At 34.6% G+C, this 26,779-nt stretch overlaps 1 protein-coding gene and 1 non-coding gene across 2 annotated transcripts in view; one reads left to right on the top strand and one right to left on the bottom strand.

Moving 5' to 3' along the window:
• The window catches only part of LOC106709159 (furin-like protease 2), a 193,127-nt gene that overhangs the window by 15,437 nt on the left and 150,911 nt on the right, over positions 1-26,779 (bottom strand). The window lies entirely within an intron of this gene.
• On the top strand, positions 15,823-15,904 carry Trnas-gcu. Its single transcript has one exon. It is a non-coding gene; the product is annotated as a tRNA-Ser (tRNA).

The raw sequence follows: 26,779 nt of genomic DNA, 5'->3' as shown, positions 1-26,779 counted from the left end.
TTTTCACCAGTATAAAATACTTTTACAAGCCACCTATATTCTCGTTACGAACTAAACGTACCACTTTGAAGTGTTCTGTTGTGTTTATATTAATTAAAATAGATTAACGATTAATCCTAAACGATGAAAATATGCAGAAAAATCGCGACAGATAAATTAAATTTAAATACATATTACTGGTTAAAAATTAAACCATTTCGAAGTCTAATTTTTCGTATCATATTTATCAACTCAATTTATTCATTTCAGTCTAAATACATAATCGGACCACTATTCAAAAAAAAAAATTATACTTCATATATTAACTTATAACATCAACGATATGAACAAACATTTAGTCTCCAAACGAGTCGTAGTCATTATCCACTAAACCATCTTTGGAGTAAAATAGACAGGCTTCAAAAATAAAACTAGGGTACTGACAGAATTGTATTATTGTACATTGCGGTAGTGAATTTTAAAGTTACATAGCACTACATTTCGAGCTGTACGGTATACAGAAGGCTCGTGCCTCTACGCAAACACGCCAACTGAATATTCTAAGACAACTCACGATTTATATTACTGCTTTTGCTTTGCATCTATTTATTACCATTAATCTAACAACCTCATCCATTTTCTTTAATTAAAGGGTATTACTTGTTAGAAAAAAAAAATAGTTTTTCGTAACTTAATTAAAACAGTCTAACAAGTTAAAATTTGTAACAAAACCACCACAAAGAACATAGATGGCGTAACACAACGCGGGTTCAAATTGCATCGTGACATTTGTGTACAGTCACGATATATATGTTTTAAATCAAGACACGTGTGTACACAGTTGATGCAAGCGTATGTACAGTCGCGAGCAAATTGACTGCGGTCGTTGGCGGCACGGTGTTGTAATTTTATGCTACGATGCCTCAAGTAACGAGGTATTTCTATAATTAGCAAAAATATGATATTTTATGTTTATTTACTTTATACAACATAGTCTTATATACTAGGAATAATATGACGTCATAAAAACATATTGCAACAAACTCAAACTTAAAAGTAATTTTGTAAAAAATAATTTTAAGTTAACCTCAACCTAATCTCTTAAGCTGCCCACAGCTGGACATAGGCCTTTAAAAATACCTTCCACTGTATGCAGTCCTCCGTTTTCTAATTTCATATGAATTACTACATTTAAAAAATCTCATGATAAACAGAGGTGAAAGTTTAGATTTTAACAAAAACCAAAACACTATTTTTGACTATTTCTTAGAAGACATTATAAGTGCCGTACTTTTTGCATTCAAAAAACCCCGTAATATTTTCTGAGTTCCAACTTTTTGTTTTTAATTAAGGTTTCACTTCAGAAGAAAACGCATAACTTTTTCAGAATGGTAAAAATATTATACTTTATCCTTTAAATAACACGTAAAAAAGTAGCACATTTTATTTTAATTAAAAAAATGAATGCATATTTAGAACAATATCAAAAAACTCCGTGAATTTGTTACATTTAAAATCTGCGTTTTTAGTAATGGATGAAAAAAGTACATATTACAATATAACTTACTGATTATACGTTTGTTACAAATTTAAAAAGCTAGCCAGTAAATACACTGAAAGAAAGTAATTCTCTGCAATTAAATTGAAAGTAACATCGTACTTGAAATAGTCATTAAACTGCTTTCTTCCTCTCTATAAAGTTCTCCAATTAGTATCTCAATACATTGCTCCTTTTTACTCACTATTATTTATATTTTTGTTACATACCAATGCAAAAGAATACAACTTTACTAGTATTGAATTTTAAAAAAAAATTCGACAGTCTGTACCCCTAGTAAACTGCTATGAAAAATCCGAATCAAATGAACATACAAAATGGTCTAATCTTACACATTATAAGTAAATACATATTTACAATCACTTAATAGCTGCGAAAAAATTATGTGGTAATTCGGACAAGAACACAAACAAATTGACTAAACTGGGCAACTAATTGTACAGCCTGATTGTAGAAGCAAAATATGTCAACAGTGGAGAGCGCGGTTGTTGAATTTTCACAGTCGGAGGCTACGTAAATGGAACGCTCCTAAAGTCCACTCCAATGGGAAGGGCACTCGGCATTATCTGACGTGCCTATAAATAACCGGTAAAAATTTTAAACTCCTAAAAACCGCAACCAAAATATACAGATTAAAAATACGGTGGTAGATTGGGCGTAAGTTTAATTCAAAAGAAAGCTTTCATTATCATCAACCTACCCTTGTCCCTACGGGTGACAGCAACAATTATACAACTCAAGCAGCCGTCATATCTTTCACACAATCCATCCATATTTTTTCGGTCTCCCTCTTTTGTAGCCATCCAAATCAATCTCATTACTTTCTAATTCCGCATAATTTGTTACTACCAAGCTTATCTTTTACTTCTCAATTTCTTCATCACTGGCGCTACCTTTAAATTTCCTGTAATATACACATTTTTAACTTCATCCCTTCTTCTTCACTCTTTCTTCACTCCACACATCCATTTAAACAAACGCATCTCTGTCAAATACAATCTCCTTTCACTTGAAGAATAAGAGAAAGCTTTACTTTACTAAATATTAACATTATGTGTTACTTGATAGAAATTAATAAGCCACGAACACAAATTTTCAGATTATCAAACATCATCCTTGTACCTCCTAGAACTTAGACTAACTTCACTTTTCATTTACATTATAAAGCCTTAGTTATACATTTTTAATTACTACAGATTTCGAAAGACTCTACAAAAAGAGAGTTAAAATCTTTAAAAAATATCGTTTGTTTAATAGTCAAAAAACGCAAGCCTTTCTTCTTTTAAGGCTGACATAGATTTAAATAAAGGAAATATGTCAAGTATTGTTTGTCATACAATCATACGACCTCTGTCACGTGACGCGACGAACACAATTGAACAATACCTCGCTGTTCGTCTGTTTGCTTGATGCTCTCAGTTCGAGTTTATTGTTCAAAACTATTCCTTGGCCACCGCCTGAGACTTTTGTTCCGCAATATACAAGACTATAAGAAATACAATACGTATTTGCATAGAATCTAAAATGTTTAAGTAATTTGTGAAAAGAAAACTTGGGGAACCATTGCACAATAATTGCCCACAAAAAAGACGTTGTGTAGAACTGCACGTTCTGACACATTCCCACCCTTTATAAATATAAAAGGGAATATAAACTGCTGTCTTCTACCATAACAAATGCAAATTCATCAAAAAATCAATAATTTTTAATAGTAACTAACTTCGTCAGCGCGGAATAAAAAATAGCGTATAATAATCCTGCGTGCATCAGCTACCTTCCCGTCAAAGTCTCGTCAAAATCAGTCCAGCCGTTCCGGAGATTACCCAGAACAAACGCGACCTTGCGGACAGACAGAAATACAAAAACAGACTCTTCAATTTTATGAATTGTATACGAGTAGATAAGACTATTAAAGCGTTGACAATAATCATAATAACAGAATGATGTAACAAAATGTCACTTGTAGTGATGATACGAGTACCAGAATGTAAAACAGGTTTATTATTTAAGCGGACTGACGCCGGTTATTCCAGTTCGTAATCGTTCAATAAGGTCATTTATAAATAATTCACTTTGCAAAGAAATAAATAATATAAGCAGTCATACAACTAAAAGGTAATTGTCTTTATTTGGAATATGCAAATTAGTCTATACGTCATTCCTGACTTTCAACACCAAAGGCCGGCAAAACATCTGCGGATCCTCTGGTGTTGCAGATGTCAATGGGCGATTAATTAATGTTAGATGATCCGCTGAATTAATGCTAGATGAAAAAAAAATCCAACCTTCAGCATTTACATTAATAATAAAAACGTTAGTAAGAAACTAGTCGATGCCGACACCGAACTAACTTTACGAAGTGAGGCCGTTTATTTAGCAAGACAACCGCCTTTTATAGGAAGTAATTTTGTTTGCAAAAGTTTAAATATTTATTTAGTATAAATATTAAATACATTAGTAATAGTGGCAACATCAATTTAGGCTTATTTCTGTCACTAACAGCTTAGCGATGACGTTACAAAATTTACGGGACAAATTGAATAATTATTAACTGATAGCGAAGGATCAGAGAGGACTTAAAGTTTCAATATTATTGAACAATTAGAAGGCACTAAGTTATTACTGTACGATAACAACTTTCACAAGTTATATTTAGTTATGATTAACGATTTTAAAATTGTCTACGAGTACATATCGACGCCCCCATCGAATAATCCTGTAATGCACTCTTACCGAGTTTTTTGCTTTTCCGTCGAATTCGGCATCTAAAGGTCCTATTACACTTTGTGATTTTTTTATATTTTTCTTAATGTTAATTAAGGAGATAAAAAGTCATTATTGAAACAGATTTTTTATTTTATTTTCGGTGATATAATTTTTCCTTCAAAGAACAGTATACGCCCGGAACATATGAATGAAAGTTGAATACAATGTAGCTATAAAAATTAGCTTTGTTTTGGTATCCAAAAGATTCTTGTACAATAATTATTAATGAAGTTATTAAAGAAATGCGGTTTTTTGCTTCTCCTGAAAAATTAGATTTTTCCTATTACGAGGTTATTCGGTGGGGGCGTCGATATATAGTTTGAAAAATGAGCTTTCGAGTTACAATTCTGCTCTTATTATGCCTTGTGAGACATCGGCTGCTAAAAAAACGTATTTAAAAAAAATAGAAATATTTAGTACTTTAATGAAATAAAGGTGCTAAATAAGCCTTTCTAATCAGTTTTTATTTAATACTTTTAACATTGATGCCAAATATAATGGATTTATTGAACCTCTTTGATTACTGCCTACACATAAGATGCAATAAACAAGGTCCTTTTTACCAAGAATTCATTCTAACCACAAGCCCTACACACATACACGATGACACGTTTGAACGCAACATGGCGAAGTTTACAGAGAGTTCCGACTGTTCTTTGTCTTTTTTTGCATTGTGTTTTCGTAAAGTTAGCAGGCCTCGCCGAAGGCTTGTTTTTTCAAACGTGTCGGAGTATTGAGCCAAGTTTTCAGTACCGCTTCGGGCAGACGCGGTCAGTCATTTTTGTAGACCGACTTTACAAAGTTCTTTCGACCGATTAAACCTGAGGTCGAACTAGCCAACTTCGTTTAATGCATGAATTAAGATTCAAACTTTTTAGACTTTAAAATGTGTTTTACTTTAAAAGGGATTTTAAAAATAAAAGCTTGCAACGTAAGATTTTTTTTACTTTTTACATAATATTTTAATGAATAATTCTTCCAACAATTTAAGTACTGTTGATCAAGTGTTTTTTTTTATTTAATAGATACATTAAAAAAGAAAATAAAAACACCTAAACATCTTTCTTATTACGTAGTTAAAAACTATAAACAAATAATTAAAGCAAAAAATATAATCTTTTTTTATTCATCTCCTTTCGTTTCTTTGAAAATTCTGAGAGAACAATAAGTATGTTTCTGTACAATTGTTATGGCAGAAATATAAAGTGTTAAATAACTTCTGATATAAAAAAACATAAGGTAAGATGAATGTATCTTGTGGCTAATTTTAATTTGAGATTTATTACTTCTGTAATAAGCAATGATCGAATGTGATAAGAAGGAAAATAATTATACTTTGATGTATAAAGAAAATGTCATTTGAAATAATACTTTTGAACAAAATAAGCTTAGCAGAATCGGAAACAATTTATATTTATCGTACAATCGCGTGCTAAAGTAACACAAAACCACAGACAACAAATAAAATAATTAATGTTTTACAGTCGCGTCCAAAAGCGACACAGACATGGAGAGAGTAGGTACATTCGCCCGACCATTTCCGTCGATTACTCGCTAATCCCCAGATGGTGCACAGTGAAAATTTATAGACCTTACACTGTTGTAATAAGGTTCAAAATTATGAAATATTATGGATGATATTGCTCGTGCCCATACTAACGATAGTAGCGGGACTTATGGGCTTGAGCTTAGATAATCTTTCAGCCATGTTGCTGGTAATAAAACAAAATCCGACCCTGTAGACTACGCGCCAAAATAGAAATTCAATTTTTTTTTTACATTTCGCGTATTTGCATTTGTTATGACGACATGAAAACAGTCTTGCTTTCTAATTTCACTTTTGGACCGCAAGTATACTAATCAGTAAGAGCCGAAATATATTTTATACTATTAATAGCCATTGCTATTCCACCTTTTACCAGCAGGGTAAAAGAGATAAATAGAGGTAAAGAAATCTCGATGCAATAGATACGAAACATTTTGTAGAGTTAACATTCCCTACAACAAACAAATAATGTAATAAAAATGTGCCATGCGAAAAACTGATTTTTTTTTACCATTACGTGAGCCGTAATTGAATGCTGGAGCAATTACATGCAGAACACAAAGCAACATCGCGTGAAAGCCACTTCGTGTTTCCCATGCTGGGGGTAACACCGTAAAATGCGGCCAGGGGTAAACCACACATTTATAATTTATAATTATCATAATTGTCCATATTATTACTCATTGGGCAATAAGTTGAATGCATTTTCTAAGCTCTGATTAACGAGCAACTAATTAAAAAATAAAGCATCCCTGTTATATACATATACTTCTAAATATAAAGAATAAGTTGCTGATTTGTTCAACAAAAATAATGCAACAACTTTAAATCGTAACTGTAATTTCTGTGTCGTAAAACTTCTATTGGTACATATTGCTGTCTCTATTTTTCTTAAGGAAGTGATAGAGATGGCAATATGCAATACAAATTATACAAGTATAATTGAAGTAGAGTTCTACGTTAAGCATTATATTAATAAAGCAGTAAAATTAAAAACATTTTATGTAATGATTGGAACATATTAAAAGCAGAATTAATTTTGAAATCGAACCAAAACAATAGCAAAGTAAAATTGTTCCGCGGATAATTGAGTGCACTTAGTAAAATGAAAACGATAGCGCCACCACAAATAATGAAATTGTAAATACCTAGGATGAAATATAAAAATATATTATTTCGTAGCCGAAATAACTATACCGTCGTAAACATATAATTTATGTGTAACGACAACGACGAAAACGAAAAGTTTACGTCTTTTAGAAAATGTTAGAAGTCAACTGAAACCAAAATGTAGACAAGCGCTAATAACATTTACCGTAGGGTTTAAAATCAAATGGGCTGGAATCAAATAACTTTTCAATCTCAACGATTACGACATATTTGGATATACAAGTAATAAAATCCACAATCTTTTAGCGATCAAGCTAATCAAAAACAATTGTTGATCAAAATAAAGCCAAACCCAAAATGAAATTTAAATGTTGCCACTTTAAATTTGACATCTAATTACCTTCGGTTTACGATTGCTCCATAAATCTGAACTTCGAATTCAAAAGTTTTATTGTTCTAAACTTTAGCCAGAAACGATTTTGTAATTAGAGTACAAAATACTTACAACTGCTTATAGTAAATAAACAAATGTAGGTCAAGCATAATTTTAACTGGATTATTTTGTAGTGATAATTTTGAGGCCGTCCCAAACGGACTTATACCGTCCAGTTTGACGGTATCAACAGCACACGTAAACGACGTACATGTATGCGTAGATGTATGAATGTAGAAAAAGCGTAGAAGTGTGGTCTGCGCCAAATGAAGACAGTAGTCACTGCCTACCCCTCTGGGTAACAGGCGTGAGTTATGTTTTTGTTGTATTTTGAAGTACTTTGACGAAAATTTGATTCGTTATTTTACATACAAACACAAAGTTAATAAAAAATCTAATAGACCTTTAAAAAAGTACTTGCAGTAGAGAATTAAACGCAACTCGGATTGCTAGTATAAGAAGCGACAGTCAAAAATTATAAAATAACAATTATTCAAACTATTGGATATTTAAAAGACTAATGCCCGAATACTGAAACGTCACTTAAATATGCAAGAGCGTCTTAAATTATAAGACCACGCTTAAACTACAATATGCAATTTTCGTAAGACAGTTAAAGACGCATCTCAACTTTGATGCCAATCAAATCGTACCATGCTTAAAGACCACTCAATATCACATTTCTTATACTGGATCGTCACTCAACGACATTTTGCTGTCAAAAGAACTGTCATGTCGACTTAAGTACGCCAACAATTTAAGAGTGGTCGCGAGCTATCTTAAAAGTGAAAATCTAAGGTGTTAACATGTCTGCTTCATCATAATCATCGCATTCGGACAAATAAATTCTCGTGTCACAGTTTTCGTCACCGTACTCCTCCGAAATGGCTTGACCGATTCTCATGAAATTTTGTGAGCATATTCAGTAGGTCTGAGAATCGGCCAAAATCTATTATTCATACCCCTATAAAGTTTTTTTTTACTGCGCACGAACGGAGTCGCGGGCGACAGCTAGTATTTATATAAAAATGCCGACTGAACGAGAATATATCGAAATCGCAAATAGGTTTGTAGCGACATCTGTCTGCGCCCGCTTAAACTGCTTAAAAAGTGTCTTGATGATATTATGATTTATTAAAATTTTATTAATTTAAACTTGTCAAAACATAACGCCAGATGCTTTCCATTCTACAAAAGTATGATCAAATTTTTTAATTTTTTTTTTATTTAAAAATACTTTAAACAGAAAGGATATTTTTTAACAACCTTCTTTGATTTTTGATTATTTAGTATTTTTATTTTAAATTTCTTTACTATTTGGGAATGAACACGTCTTACAACTATAGGTTGTCCAAGCCATGCTGCGTGAAACGGATACGTAAAGTGAATTTTAAGAAAACGTAATCGAGAACAAGTATTTTTTATACACTCTTTGACCGAAAACAAAGGATGTTGCCATGACGTAAAAATAATACGTCTACTTACGGAATCACGCGCTTACATGTCTTGATTTGCGTTTGTGTATACCACTTAAATTTTGACGTCTGTTAAATTGTAAGCAATGCTTACGAAAGGAGATATTTAAGTAACGTTTCAGTATTCGGGCAATAACTACTCGTATTAACACCAAGAAGTTTTACTTCAGTAAAAAACACAATCAATGTTTAAATAACTCGAAGCTCTCTAATTTTATGGTTACACAAAAAAACAAATTCAATAGAGCTCCATCAGTGTAGTCGACAAATAATACATCCATTCAAACGCAAGCGCTAAACAAACATTACGACGCACATTTCCCTGACATTCGGTAAATATTCTCGAGTCCCGTCACGTCTTTATAATAAAAACATCATCCCACCGACGACGTAGAAATGTAAGATCGCTGTGCGCCTGAGAAAAAAGTATAACACAAAATTAGACACGATAAGTTCACAACTGCGCTCACAACACACAGATGTTGCCACTTTACTACATTTACCTTTGATAGAAAATATTTAAAAAAAAACTATGCTAAATGTAATTTTATAACATCAACATCGCCCCATCACACATGATTCGATCAATTACATTATGCTGTATGCATGTATAGGGTGTCTCAGTAAGAGTGCACTTTTTAAAATTGGAATAATTTTTTTTTCGTGCAAGTGGCGAGTCTGAAACTTTACAGTTGTCACCTCTGTTTATTCCGATTATTAAAAAAGGTGCGCTTTTCGAAAGAACAACGCGTTATAATTGTGAAAACTTAATACAAAAATGGGAAAAATTACAGCCGAGAAAGTGCACCTAATGCGTCAACCATTCGAAGAGTGATCAAAAAATTGATATGATAATAAGAATCCTTTGCGCAACGTACCGGTCGGTCTCTGAAAACATTGCTGCTGTAAACGAGAGTGTCGCCGAAAATCCGAAAACATCAATACAACATCGTTCTCAACAACTTAAAATTTCACAATTTTTCGAAAAAAGTCATTTTCTCCGATGATCCATATGGATCCATGAATGGCTTAGTGAATACACAAAATTGTCGAATTTGGGACTCATAAAATTCTCATGCAATCCATGAGAAACAAATGCACCCCACAACGAGTAACTGTCTGGTGCAGATTTTGGTCAGGCGGCGTGATTGGACCTTACTTTTTTGAAAATGAGGCCGAAATTGCAGTGACTGTGAACGGCATTCGTTACAGAAATATGATTACGGACTCCTTGTCGCCTCAACTGAACTGTATGAATCTGGACAACATGTGGTTTCAGCAGGACGGCGCAACCAAATCCAACGCGTCATCGGTGAGATACAGCCACATATCTGTGCAAAAGTCATGGAAAAATTCATGAAAAGAGTAATGGCCTGTCATCGGAGCCGTGGGGGTCATTTGCCAGATTTTTAATTCCATACTTAATCGGAACATGTCTTCTTTACAATACAATAAAAATATCACAACTCTGTCATAAAATACTTGTTTTTATTTTAAAATGAAAAAGTGCACTCTTACTGAGACACCCTTTACAATAAATTTGAAATTTACAACGGTATACACCGATTGGTTTTGAGTATCAGAGATTTCAAAACTGTTAACTAATTCAAGTGATAATGTAGATCTAAGGAGAATACCTTTAAAGTTAAAGAGAGAAACTTTAAAGTTAAGTTAAAGAAATCAGGAATAAAAAAGATCCGCAATAGCTCACAAGAAACTACACCTGGGAAAAATGTCTGACACGAGCAATAACAGTAAAAAGTAACATGTACACATAATCATGTAGAAGAAATATAAATTCTACTTGAGTCAAGTCTAAATAAGGAGTGAAGAAAACAGTCTCAATTTTTCTCGACGTAAGAAGAAATAAGTTAGTGTAGAAACTCTGATTTGCTCACAATATATACAGAGCGGGAGCAATAAAATACGGCTCGGCGGGACGCAGGTGTATCGAGCCGAGGAGAGGCGTGAAAAAATCTCATTCCTACACAAAAGGAAACCCGACATCTACGATAGAGTGACCATGGAAATCGTTTAAACTTAGGATAACAAAACCATGTTATAAATGAAACAAAAGATGTTAAAACTAATTCGATTGCAACAAATACGAATTTAATTTAAAGTTAATTATTTTATATTTCTTATTTTGTAAACAAAAATAATAAATTTTATGACATTGAAGAGATAGAGACGTCTTGCACGCGACATCCGGAGACAAGGGATTTGGATATAAAAAGTATAAATATATAGAATTATCAAGAGATTTCAATTCCAAAACGTAATAGGCGCCTTGACGTTAATATTCACTTATCACTAGAACGATAAAAAGAACAATAGCTTCATGCTAATGATTTTGCATTTAAATTAAGATAATATTAACATATCGGTCCTGTTTATCGGGATAAATATGGCCACACTACCCATAACTCAGAGCCGGAGCTGGGCAGGTGGCGAGTTGAGATAAAGTACCGCTGCCGCTACATCCCGTGATTTAGATATGACCTTCTGAACGCAATCTGCATTAGTAACAACCCTGGGGCCTATTTTAACACCGCATTATTTACACTTCGTATATTCATAGAGCGACAATATCGACATGATCGAGATATTGTTAGAACCGAAAAAGAAATCAAATCTAGTATAACAACTATTTTATTTATAAATAAACATTCACATCCATCGCTACAAGTCGGACGTTTAGTTACAGCTGGTATATTTGTTCAAATTCGTACAATAATAGTTGCAATCAAGCAACATACAGCTTGTTTAGTTGATTCATTGAATTTTAAGTTAACATTTAAAAAAAAAACGTATGAAAAAGGTCTGATAGTTATTTTATCTATGCTAGCGTAGTTGGAGTTTCATTTAATTAGCAATATAAACAAATCGCAAGCCAAGCTCGCCGGCCGCCCGCATCCTAACACAATTAGTCGACAGCCTTCTCTCTATTTTTGTTGGAGTTTCCTAAAGGATTCATCCCTTTAACGTACACTTTATTTACGGCAGACGAGAATTTAATTTGTGATCGAAAATTGCTTCTTAGTTTGAAAAGAACTGCTTTAAAAGTTGATATTAGAAATAAACTATGTATTACTTGTTGACTATTTATTACATATCTATATATATAAAAGAAAGTTGTGTTAGTTACACCATTTATAACTCAAGAACGGATGAATCGATTTGACTGAAAATTGGTGGGCAGGTAGCTTAGAACCAGGAAACGGACATAGGATAATTTTTACCCCGTTTTCTATTTTTTATTCCGCGCGGACGGAGTCGCGGGTACAAGCTAGTGTTAAATAAAGTCTTAGGAAAGACTAGAGCTTAATTTCGGTCTTAGATGTAACAGTGGAGCATTTCCAAAAAATAAATCAATCCATTTTGATACAAGACCCGGTGTATTTTTGTTCGCGCCCGAGATATGGGCAACCCTATAAGCGGCACTAAGCGGCGTACGTGGGCACAAAAACGTCAACTTGACATGTCGACCGGCAGCCGATGACGCGCACTAAATAATTTGTCTTTGCAACTTTGTAATTGTCGTTTCATAAACCATTAAACCAAGCAACTGTGTTTGGCCTAAACATTCTAAAGAAACCTACAATTTTGATTGTATTTCAAATTGAAAGGAGGCGAAATAATAGGCAACATTCTTCCATTAGGCAGGAGTAGCAACATTATCTCACCCGCCCAGGGGTGCAATAAGCGATTACTCTCCACTTCGGGCCTGTGCGGGCGGCCGCGGCGCGGCGTGTTCAAACAAGTTTTAATGGCCGACGGCACTTGCGCCGCGAAGTTAGTTAGGCTTTAATTGTAGGCGCACCACACATTCTACAAATATGAGACAATCCGGAAAAACTTGATTCAAATAATTAAAATCTGCAGTACAACAGCCAGTTGGGTGTAACAAATGGAAATAAAGATAGACCTATTATTACTAGCTGTGCAAGATTCTTCTTGGATAGTAGCTAAAACATCCCTTAAGACATTAATAGTCTTAGTTAGGATAGTCCTGAATTTTCAAATGATTCTATGGCCACCAGACCGAAGTACCCGCATGCCGACTTTGCTCCTGACCAAGGCAAGTTTTATCGTCGGAATGTGGGCCGTAAACGTTCACATGGTAATTCTTAAAGAGGTCTTGTCGTAAAAGTTCGCGTAAAAACTTCCTCCGAAGTCAATGAGACACTATAAAACGGAGCCCTACCGTTCATAACGCGCCCGACCACCCATGAAATAAGACGCCTTTGATTGGACATTCCTAAACAATTTAATTGATAGTAAAAAAAAGACTGTGGCCTAACTTCGTTACTATCGGCGTATTATTTTTAACTCCTTAAACGTGATTTCTGTTTATACTTCTTTTTATAAGGTTTCCTTCAAATATAAGGAATATTTTTATATTAAAAAATTATTGTGCAAAATTAACATTTACCCGAGTGACGCTATGCACGAACCGTTAACTAACTCACAACCATTCAAAAACATAAACAATCTATAAACATTGTAATCACATCCCGTCAACGAGCTACGATCTAGACAAAGAGCTATAACCGGCTAATCAGACACCATTTATGAAACAATGGAGATAACAATGACCCGCCGAGCCCACATACATAGAATCGCAAGATTATCTTAATGGCAACATCGACGAGGCCCAATTACGTATTCGTGAGGCACAATCGGCCCAAATGAGAGGGCAATCGGTGGCCATGTAAACGCTATTGGCGAACGTGACGGCGAAATTAATCAATCGATTCGTAAAAACGTACCTTGTATGATAATGTGAGGTAACAAACTACGAAGCCGGAGGTGGGTAATGATTAAAGGTAACGCGGGGTAGATATTAAAGGTCTAATAAAAGTTCATCAACAATTAATATAAGTATCCGTACTCTTCTCTGGAGTATCATAGGTTTAAAACAGCGTTTCTCAAAGTGTAGTGAACCCAAAAGCACCGCGAAGCTTTTCTGGCAGGTCCGCGAAGAAAAGGATAACATGCCAGAAAAAAAATCTGTGAAAACTTTATCCATTAAAGTTAAGACTCGTCCTAAATAAGGGATACGGTGAAAGAATTACAAATTCTAGTGCCTAGAATAATCTAACCTTGAATCTAGCGTCCCTTCAAATACTCCGCTTTTCAAAAGGGTTGCGTAGTCAAAAGTTTCAGAGCCTCTACTCTAGAAGTCATATTTATAGTAATTTGCTACGTAACATAGAATTTATTTAGCAAATAATATTATATTAATCTAAAAATTCATAAGTGAATATTAGGATTTATAAAGAAAAGACATGTACTTACAAGTGAAGAAGTATTTTTTTAAATGAAATTACTTCTGTATCTAAAATGTACGTTCTTTTTTCTAAAAATATAGATACACTTCAAAAGACTTTTTTAATATTCTCAAGGTTAAATTAACTTATAGAATGTCTGAGAAACTAAAACAAAACAAAGTACGAGTACATTGAAGTCAGACAAAAGTGCTAAGTTATTCTATTTAAACAAAGCACTCAATGGATTGGAAGGGGACTATTTAAACACAGACGGTGGGTTCATTACATTTCTATTCAAATCGCCTTAGAACTTTCCAGTTTCATGAAACTAAGTGTACACATGTAAAAATTACTGTGGGTTTCCACTGTTGATAGCAGATTTTGATAGCATTCTGTGCATTAAAATATTTATTGAAATGATACAATTGCACTAAAGTTTACCTAGAACACTAACCACCTAACTAATTAAGGGAGATCACTCAACATTCTCTAAAAATATGATTTTCGGTAACACTGGTTAAAATAGTATCTTTAAAAGTACAAAATGAGATATTTTACAAGTCGCTCATCTCGACAGTGTGACCTCAACCTTATCACGTCTGTTGCTCATTCGTATTCCTAAAGGAGCGATGTAATTATTCAAAAGCGCAGCGGAGCGCATTACGTAAGTTCTAATGAAAGAATGTACAAGTCCATTAGGGAAGGAATATTCATTCTTCTGGACCAGTTCATTCGAATAGTAATTTCTTGGAAAATTAATAACTTCTCGTCTCTTTAGGTTCTATTTCCACTAAATCGCAGAAACGCATTCAAAAAATTAAGTTATATTTTACCTACACATAAAGAATTAAAAGTAATAAACATTGGTACTAATATTACATACTCCTTGTACCATGCACCTTTTCGAGTATACAACAAAAATACTTAGAGACAGTTGAAATTTTCAAACGTGTACAATATAGTTACCACACGGGGGGCGCATCGTTCAATAGAAACAATTGAATAGTCTCATAGAATAGGAGGCGAAACGTTCCAACTTGCTATTCCCATATGTAACTGTATAGATAAATTTAATATCCACACCTGCTACCTCTGTTTTAACAGTGAATACTGGCCTAAGTTTTTGTGGAGTTAAAACTAGCAAACTACTAAATGAGGGTTGTTTGACACAAGAAATCCTTATCGGCATCTTAGTACTTAGAATTATTAATGTGCAATTTTTTATTGTGGGTTTCGACTGTTGAAACAGATGTATAAAAACCTATTCGATATCATTTAATTTGTCCTTTGCGTAATTCTATTGGAACGTCACTAATATAAATAACAAATAATTATTTTTTTAAATCTTTGTCATTACTAAAAATATCAAAAAACCGTAGTAGGTATCGGCCAACCGTAAGACCCAAATAAAACCCACTATTAAATTACAATGCAGGCACGAAATGTACGCAGTTTTCGAAAAAAATAGCGAAAAGGAATCCATTTGAATGCGAACGTAAAATCGAATCACTTTGGTCAAAAAGCGTGACGATACGCAGTTACATTTTAGGTTATATTTTACGATGGCTCGACTAGAATGTTTTATATTGGAATTTGGATACACGAGTTTTTGTTTTATAAAATTTAAATAATTTTTGAGTTAAAAATTAAAAATCTGTGATAATTTCGCAACATCCAGACACGACGAGGTGGCCGAGAGGTTAAGGCGTTGGACTGCTAATCCAATGTGCTCTGCACGCGTGGGTTCGAATCCCATCCTCGTCGGTATTTTTTACTATATCATAAAAAAAAAATAATATAATAAAAAAATTGTTTGTTAAATTTTTTGGTGTTATCATTTCAATTAGAATAATGTGAGAGATAATATAATACTACGTATTATGTCGTAATTTTACTACATTAATTTGAAGTTTAAATAACGTAAGTAACTTCTACAAGTATTTTAAAGGATTTTTTTGCTAACAGTATATCAAATAAAAGTGTTCGAAAAGAGTTTTAAATATTATTTTGTAAATTTTATTTACAATATAAAAGCAAAACAGATTTAAACCAAAACATACAATCAAATAAAAATCGCTACAACATAAGAGATTAGACTATAAATAATTAAAGAGCGACCATTAAAAAATTCCGTTCCGGCTATTACCTAAATTGGATTTGAAAGATCCCTCAGAAAATAACAAGCAACTTCTCAAATTACATAGACGTCGTCTATGTAATTTGATTTTATTTGAAAGGGCCTTGTTCTTATATTTTTATATTTTTTATATAATCTATTTAAATCGTTCTCAGCGGCTGGCGCAGATCCGAGCCACTCGGAAATGGCTTTGTCTCTGCAAGTGAGCTCAAAAGCGCGGGAAATGGAGATAAAGTATACCACGTTATGTTTAAAATAAATGTACATCTTTTACTCGAGATCCAATCCAATACATTACATATTTCCGTCGTAAGAGTTACCTCACAAAGATGAATCATAATATTACTAAATAAACGAATACATAAGGCCTTAGTTGGATGACGTCACAACCTAAAACAATTGTAAAGCAAAACAGTATTTCATTGATTACTGTTTTGAGGCGTAAAGCATGTTCTTATGTAATATTTATAGGTAGGTAATAAAGAAATCATTACGTTTCTGATACATTATTGTACAACCCATCATTATTTTTTCATACTCGAAGTAAATTATATTCATTATTATTCATTAAAATCGTAAACGACTGTCAAATATGTTCCAACATCCTGTATACAGATGAGCGAGTTTAGCTGGAATAAACAGTCATTCACTTGATACATAAAAGATTAGATTTTGACAGAACACTCCAAACTGAATAAAGATGTTTCGCGGAATTGAGGAAAAATCTTGTACCTGTTACTAATGAGTGACATTGTTCGAGCCACTCCTCGGTGTTCGAGTACAAATGGGCCCGCTTTATGTTTCCGCATTACATCGCTGTATACATTTTTAAAGGCAGATTAAGATAACAGACACTGAGGTTGCGACTTTCAAATATGAATCACCTCCTAATTAATTCATAAATATTTCATGAGTATTTTGTAACCATTTTAGTGTTAACTATGGTTGGTTATACAGATCGTGTATTCACATTAGGAAACATTCACATAACAAACAGATTGCACCCCCAAGCTTTCTCTGCCTGTTTTTTTTTTTTTATATCATACGGTGGCAAACGAACAAGCGGTCATTTGAATTTGCCGAGATAGCAAAGCAACCGCTGCTCATAGAGATCCACAATTGCAGATGCGTTGCTTACTTTTAATCTACTTAGGAGAGGACACACATAAAGAGGATATTTCCCCTTTACATACGTCCCTATCCGTCAAATCCACTTCACCTTCCCATACTTTCCTTATAAGAAAAGGGTGGGTAGGTAAAGGGGACTAGAATTAGGCCTCCGACACGGACATTCATCAAACTACGCGGAATTACTTCCGCTTGTCTTCTGTGTGGTCGTAGTATTGCACCGGATTAGCCGACCTTTTTTTTTTTTTTTTTGTTTTTCGTGGGGAAATGCCTAACGCATACTTATCTGTCTGGGGAAAACAGACAAGTTATGTCGGGTCTGCACCGACTAAAACCCCACGGTGGCCGCCAACAGCGATAGCGGGGGGACACGGGATCTCCATACGGAACGCAACCGCAGCCCCTCCTCGCTTTGCTACACGACTAGCCCAACTCCTTACAAATTCGCGCGAATTTTCGCTACCTTTATGGTCCTTCTCAAGATTGCGTTAATAGTGTTCAGGGTCCCCACCCTATACACCTGCAACCCGTAACCCATTTTAGTTTGCAACCACAATGACGACTGTTCAGCACCTAGTCAAGGTCGTTCATATCGAGGTTCTGGTGCCTCGCCGCCGACCTCTCCGAGCGTTTATCGCGCGCTCCCTATCTCGCTCAGCAGCCTCCTTTTTAACCATAACAGCTTCACAAAAGGAGGCTACTGCCCTCCAAGCTGAGGTTCCGCTTAGCATCGCCGATACGACGGCTGGCAAAGATAGATCCGACCCAATATGTTGGACCAGAGTAAGTCGCTCGGGTTGCCATGCCGGACATACCGCCAGGGTGTGAGGATTAGCCGACCTATTCATGCAACTGATGTTGTCGCTGGTGTCTACCACTGTTAAATTTATTTACATCCTAAATAAAAAACATTACTGCATTGAAAACATAATTTATGCCTTTGTAATTTTTCGTACGAGTAAAAGCTACATGTTAATTTTGCATATAAAAATTTCATCTAACAAACAAAATATAATCCTTGTAAAATACATTTGCATTTTAGTCAACAAGAGTAATGACGTCATCAAAACAGTGTCCTGTGGCACAAGAAACATGTAACTAAAACAAGAGCGAGATTAACAGGCCGTCTACTATCTGACAGACAAAAACGTACTCATAATACACTCGCATTAAAACTACCCGCACATACCATTTATAATTAGCCCCGGAGCATAAACCACCGTCACACACAACGCCGCGGCGACTGACACTAACAGAGTGCGTACATTACTCGTGTAGTATAAAATGGAAGTCGGAATTTTAACGTTAAAACGTAATGTACATGAAAGTTTTACGAGCGTGCAATTACAACGGCGGCGAATTGAACTATAACCCAGTGTTCACATTACGAGGGCTCGGTGCGAATAAAATAAAAGTACATTACCCCGAAATTCGTTATTACGTTGAAAGCGACTCCGGTACCGGAATTATAAGGCAATTTGCTATAACCCTGTAACATTCAAAAAGTATATTGCGTATTCCAGTTTTTTTTTATTGGAATGGAAACGACAAATTGTGGTCGCAATTTACCTGATGTCTCTCATGGTGTTAATAATCAAATTATTATTTATAAATAACACCTCCAAAATGTAAATTTTGAAAGCTTCGTCTTTGGTTGTAATAACTTTAAAGTATAAACCTTAAATACTAAACCAAAATCTCAGATCGCATATGTAATCAAATACGAGTATAAACACAAATGGAAATAAACGATTTCATTACAACTTAACAAATGAACGACAAGACAACAATAAACAACAATTCACAACAAAGGGAATACTAAAAATCTTCATATATCCACGTTATCAAATCATTTTCATAACGCAATCTTTATTATTAAGTCTTCCACCTGAATTTATTATTAAGTGAGAAATTTCTCCGCTCTATTATATGAAAGGAAGGGGGGAAATGGGGTGCCCCTTCTATAGGGCGTTCCTCGCGTGAATATCTTTCATAATAAAAGAGAAAAATAATTCTCAGGTCGAATTCGAAAACACGGAAGGTAATTCAATTCAGTTAGGAATATAATGTATGAAAAAAAAAACAATTCATATTGCACAATTACGTATTTCAATGTCGTACCCATCTTTTCAAATGGTTTTAAAAGGTTTATGAAACATTTATAATAAAAATGAATGTCTCTCGCTCTTGTTATAAAAGGGATAAACAGAGATTACAGATTTCCATTTTGCATCTGTCTCACTCTCGCTTCAGAACCGCCACGAAAAATGTAATAATCTCTCTTCTCGTTTTTTCGAGTTCGAAGTAAGTTTCCATGGCAACGCGGAATAAACTTTTACACTTTCTAACCAGTTATATGTACTAAAATAAGATTTCTTTATTATCTGATTAAATCATAGACTAAAATTTGATTTTCGTATAACAATGAAATTAAAAATTAAAACATCAGATGTAAATGAACCCGCGATGTGACCTCACACGCCACGTATCAATGGTTACAATTAAATTTTTAATACATTTGCAATTCGGCCGGCGCCCAACACACGGCAAACATATCAATGTCCACCGCCTGAATATTCAGCGGGCTGCAGCGCACCACGAATAAATACTGATACGCTTGAAAACTGTACATGTTTTATATTCGTAAATATTTACAAATATCGCTGGGCTTGAAAAAGTTTAAATTATATATTAGGTCCTTACATATGAAATTGGCGTTTTTCGTACTGGCCACTTTAATCACGAATTTCTCCTCTTTGGTAAGGAATTCCAAATTCAAATTTGTACAGCTATAGACTCATGTATTTGTGGTTCGATGACCGTCATTCATTTGTTTTTTTTCTTCTGTTTTTTTCTGTTTGCGTCACTCATTTTACAAAATGGAAAACTTAAAATATCGCATTATTTACGAGTACGAGTTCCGCCGTGGCACTAGTGCTGCGGAAACGACTCGAAGGGTGAATGATGTGTATGGCGGTCGTGTTGCAAAAGAAAACACAGTTCGTTTTTGGTTCCAACGTTTTCGTTCTGGAAATTTCGATCTGCAGAACAAGCCCCGTGGACGGCCTGAGACTCAAGTTGATAATGAAGAGTTGAAGGCTATTGTGGAAGCGGATCCATCGCAAACCACGTCCGAGTAAGCTGCAGGCTGCGATGTTAGTGATAAAACTGTTTTAATTCACTTGAAGCAAATTGGGAAGATTAAAAAGCTTGAAAGGTGGGTACCTCACGAATTGACTGAAGCAAACCGGCAAACGCGCGTCGACTGTTGCGTTACATTACTAAACCGGCACAATAATGAAGGTATTTTAAACCGAATCATTACCTGTGATGAAAAATGGGTTCTTTACGATAATCGGAAGCGCTCAGCGCAATGGTTGGATCCTGGCCAGCCAGCCAAATCCTGCCCCAAGCGAAAATTAACCCCAAAAAAGTTACTTGTAAGCGTTTGGTGGACTAGTGCCGGTATTGTTCATTACAGTTTTCTCAAATCTGGCCAGACTATTACGGCTGATGTCTATTGTCAGCAATTGCAAACCATGATGGAAAAGCTAGCGGCTAAACAACCTAGGCTGGTCAATCGCTCCACGCTACTGCTGCTTCACGACAACGCTAGACCACACACTGCGCAACAGACGGCTACTAAATTAGAAGAGCTTCAATTGGAAAGTCTAAGACATCCTCCGTACTCCCCGGACCTTGCTCCAACAGATTACCATTTTTTTCTAAATTTGGATAACTTCTTGCAAGGGAAAAAATTCAACTCCGATGGGGCAGTCCAAATCGCCTTCAAAGATTTTATTGATTCCCCTCCGACTGGTTTTTTTAGTAAAGGGATCAATGAACTACCTATGAGATGGCAAAAGTGCATAGAAAATAATGGTTCATACTTTGATTAATTAAATATATTATATTAAAAAATATTCGACTTTTTGTTCCTCCCATACAAAACGCCAATTTCATATGTAAGGACCTAATATTTACACCCAACCTCACAGTCTTTAAGTCGTGCTTTAAGTTTGACCAACTTAGGTAACAGTTATTTAAACAGGCTCTTAGTGTAGATTCCTCGTACTTAATTAACACTAAGGGATGCCCTTATTGGCCCTCTTAACGATTCTAGGTGCGGCAGTGAGTCTAGGTACGTAAACGTACGTTAAAGAAACACAATCTCGTGATATACAGATCACGTTTTTATGTGATGCAATTACGAAATATAAAAACTTGGAACACATCTGACGAGCACAAAAAATGTCTAATATTCCTGTATTGTACCAGTTGTATATACACTTATCAAGGTTAACGAACTTGAATCACGGAAAGGTTTTATAGATTAGCTGGTCATAAAGACACGTACATATAATTTTCGATAAAAAAACTTGACTATATTTACATACTAGTTGACGCCCGCAATTCTATCCGAGTGGAATTAAATCTTAAATAGTAGCCTATGTGTTCTTATCACGTTACATTCATCTGACTAAGCACTAAAGTTATTATACCTATTCAGAATTGCTATCCATGTCATAACGATCTTCAAAAATATTATTATTAGAAATATCATCCTATTTTAAATAATCTTCGAATCTGTTCTTTATAGTGCCACAATTCTACAAAAAAAAAATTCTTCTCTCATAGAAACAACGTCCTAAGTACGTGTAATAAAAAAGTTGCGAACACATGCAAAACTTACAAGTGCGTATAAGAACTTGTACTGACCAAACTTCGTGCAGACTTATCTCGTAATGTTCGAGGTGGCATTACGACTTTATTGTAGTTCTTGAGTCTTTGACTGTTAGGAGACAGGACCTGTCAACCGCGCACTTTCCTTATGTGCTCGTATTTTTCAAAGTTAATTTTTGAGTCAATATGCGTTCATAACGACATTTCGAATTTACGTTTCAGCATGATATTCCCTTGTGTGAATGTCAACTTTATTCAATCCCTGCGAAAATTGCAGTATTTATTTAATACAACGGCAGTTCTTTGCGTAGTCCATTTCTCTATAGTCAAAGTTTTGAGTCGATGAGTCGAAGCAACTTTTTCTCGTAACAAACTAATAGAGCAATAAAACGGAGGCGTGGAACCGACATTAGTGTAAAGGTCGGTCTTTACATCCGATCTTTTGGCATTCGTCCCTCGCGATTAGAGGTAATTTAGTACAGGTAGGGAGGTGAAACACATTGGAGCATTGTGTTGAAACATTTTTAAAATGTCGCTAACATTTATATTTGGGTAGTATTTTTTATATCGAGCAAGCGGCCACTTGAATTCACCGAAATATCATGCCCACGGACTTTAATCAACGTGGAAGAAGACTCACAGAAGGATATTACCCTATCCTGTGAATTCTCTGTCAAATTCGTTTCCCCATCATTTCCTTATAATGGTTGGAAGAGAACGTGAACTAATACTAGGGCTCCGGAATGCACACCCATCAGACGTAACGCGGCATTGCTTCCACTTCATGCCTGTCTTCTATGTGGTCGTGGTATTTCACAGGTCTACCCGGCTCATTCGGACAGCCAAAACTTATTGCTGTTGCGGGATCTACAACATTCAAAGTAGTATTCGTACAAGTGTCTAATTATCATCAATATAGCTACCTATTGCGGTAGTTATTATAAATAGCAAATTAAAGGGATCAAGATAAGTGAAAAGGCAAATTTATTCTCCAAAACGTTATCGTATTATATTAAAAATTATCTCAGAATGACTGACTCTAATAATAATTACAATCAGCTAAGAATATAATATAATGTTGATACCAGGAGTTCATAATATGCTATGCAGTCGTAGCTGTGTGTATGTCAATTCATTTGATGATGTAGAGAAAAGAATAAGCCAAGAGTAAAACTCTTGATGGCATAGAAAATGTTCCCCTCATATCTCTCGGGGTATTACAGACTGGTTTATTTAAACAAATGCTATTGAAACGCGAGAATATATTAAGTATGCTCCTTTATAAAAATTAATTAAAACTTTTTTTTTTAATCGACGTAGAGTTTTTTACTAATGATAAGTTTAGTTTTACACATACATTCAAAGATCTTCTTTCTATTCAAATGACTTTTAGAAAATTAATAGTTAATTTAAAAAAAAACAATCTTGACACTGTTTTTAAATCGTACTAATATTATAAATGCGAATTAAATATAAATTTTTACATGGTTGGATGTCTGTTGGAAGCTATCTCCTGATGATGTTAGAAGCTATCTTCTGATCTCGCTAAAATTTGACGATAGAAGCGTATAGATTTAGAACATACTTAGAAAGAACACATAGGAAACTTATTACCTTTTTATTTAATTGCGCGTGGACGGAGTCACGATCGACAGCTAGTATGTATATAATCACAAAAAACCTTAATCAGTAGAGTAAAATACATTTTTTATAGACTTTACACATAGTCAAAGGGTGTGTTAATACGTCGTACGGGACCAGCTTGGGCCGGCAATGGGTTAGATGTGGCCGATAAACGCGCGTTATCTCCGCTGTAATTAAAACGTCCGCCGGCGCAGTGCAATTACAGCTTAATTCGACCTCGATTAGCTTTGTCACGTACACGTCAATTGAAGTTCAACACGCGACGGGGTTTAGTGAAAGAAAAAGAAATGTCACCAGTTTGAAAAATTCAATTCGTAGATAAAAGTGTTTGTGATTGGAGTCATTGTTTAACGTTAGAAGTTGAGAAAACATCAAGTTTTTTTTATGTATATAGATAACTTAATCCAATATATAAGAAGGTTATAAAGAGGACAGATTTGCTTGTTAGTTTGCATTGAATAGGCTCTGAAAATACTGAACGAATTTGAAAAATTCTTTCACTATTGAGTAGTTACACAATCTACGGGTGTCGTAGCCTTTATTACTAGATTTTTTAATTGCGCACGTAAGAAGTCGCGGGCACCAGCTAGATAGGTTAGGTTAGAGGCCTAATCTTAGCCCTCTTTCCCTTCCCACCCTTTTCTTTTAAGAAAAGGATGAGAAGGGGGAGGTGGATTTGATGAAGGAGGAGATGCATAGGAAGGTTAAATATTCTCTCTTTGTACGTCTCCTCCTTCGTCGATTGAAGGTAGGCAACGGATCTGCAATTGCGAATGTCTATGGGCAGCGGTCGCTTCGCCATTTCGGCGAATTCATGTGACCGCTTGCTCGTTTGCCACCTTGTAATTTTAAAAAAAAAATAGTTATTGAATATACCAAAATTCATGTAAGTAAACAAAGAATGCTAGATACTTAAGATACATTGATAGAATTATAACACTGTAACAAAACGTTTTATTTTGTCACAAAAATTTTGCAATAAAATTATCGCTTTATATTCGGTACAAAAATGCTAAGATTTCAAATAGTAAGTTGAAAAGTCCAACCCGCTCCTATCAGAATCTATTAGCAATAAATCTCCAATCTCTGACATCTGTAACACAAAAAACATTCACATAAAATATTCGATATAGGCTTTCTACAGACGACAGACCGACCCTTATAAAATATTTCGACAAAGTCAATGTCAAACCTAACATTATTCTAATAAAAAGGGGAAAAACCGTATTAAATGTCTGTTCCATGAAAAATGTATGTTGAATAATTTTTGCAGCAACAAAACATACAAATAGTTCTTTAAAAAGCGTCCTAAATTTTAGAAAACTAAAACTATTAATTTATGCTAAAAGTCACACATATTTATTCACATTACAAAATATAAATATTTGTTAAACACATTTTATGTTTCGACCGCTGTCGATCATTACTAGGAAAGTTTCGTGCGTAAACCAAATTACTACGATCCCTGAGCCGCTTCAAATGTATAAAGCATATTACGAGATATGTAGCGTGCTTATTGCTTTTGAAATATCTATATATACTGGTCAATATACATTGCGTGATATCGTTTTAATAACATAGAAACGTATCCCCGCATCTGCCCCGTTCACACGATCCGTGGCGCAAATCAACCTGAATAAATCATTTTACATTTTCTGAAACATACGTGTACGCACGTCACATGTAAACATACCTTTACAATTGTAAGAAAAAAAAATACTAAGCTGTTTTAACTGACATCATTTATTTAAATACAACGTTTCATCGTCATATATAGTCGAACCTAGATAACTGAAAATCTAAGGGAACGCGATATTTTTTTCATTTTTCAGGTTTCTCTTTAACCCGAGTTGCTTAGTTATGGAGGTATTCTGTCGAGGTCGGACAATGATTCTCGCTTATAGATGTTTCTCGCTTTATCAATGTTGGACTGTATACTAACACACCCCATACTAAGTTGCAAACTGTGTTTTCTTACATTTTACCGATTTCCACTGTCTAAAGACATGTATAAAAATATATTTAATATCTAGAAGAAAAAATCTAGAAGATTTCAATTTATTTTTATATGAGGAATGAAAGGTTAAATCTACTCGTTGATTTTCACCAAAACTACATGATTATCTATACAAAAAACACACAATTCATCCATACATCCATGCATACATAGTTGAAGAATATTCTTACATAATAATATATTCAAAAGTAATACATACAAACAGAAATAATAAACATTATTTACGACTAATAAATACATTTCTGACTTGGCAAATATCGCGAAATATCCGTTAATAAGACCGTAAAAGGAAACAAAGGAAATATATTAATTTATTTCCAAAGTACAAGTGACCGTGCAGTATCCTGCACAGTGACTGCTATCCATTACGCTGAGAACTTAATGGTACGTCGTTGAACTCACGCTGGGAACTAAATTACCTCAAACTTTAGCTCTATTTACTGCAACTGCAAAAGAATAGCCGCGGCCGAGCTTAGTCTAAAGCTATTAATGCACGCTCCGACTAAATTCAATTACGAAATATTTAGCAGACGCGTCCGAATACTGTTTTAAACAGAAATGATGTTAGTTTTTAAATACTTAATAATGCAGAAAGAATCAACATCATCATCAGCTCACTATACGACTCCACTAAGAGTCTCGGAACCAACCCTAAGTTAGGAGAGACTAGACTTTAGTCAATCATTCTGACCCAGTGCGGGTTGGTTGACTTCGCACATACTTTTGAATTTCTTCGCAGATATGTGCAAGGTAGCATCACTATGCTTTTCTTCATCGTAAGAATGTCGGATAAATTTATACGTTTAAATCTAAAATCAAAAACCACATTGGTACATGATGGGATTCGAACCCAGGACCTGTATATTACAAGTCACCCACGCTCAAGGGTTAAGCACTTGACAGAGAGGATAGAATTTATAAACAAGAAGAAAACATTAGACTCCACCAGAATTTAAAATAAACCATCAAATAAGAGTAAGTACATGTTCTGACACTAGTTTCGTATATAAAATTTACATTCGCTCTTATA

This window comes from Papilio machaon, chromosome 20 (genome assembly GCF_912999745.1).
Source record: "Papilio machaon chromosome 20, ilPapMach1.1, whole genome shotgun sequence".
In the NCBI taxonomy this organism is placed as follows: domain Eukaryota; kingdom Metazoa; phylum Arthropoda; class Insecta; order Lepidoptera; family Papilionidae; genus Papilio; species Papilio machaon.
The sequence above is the reverse complement of the archived record's forward strand: the minus strand, read 5'-3'. Positions and strand labels throughout refer to the sequence as shown.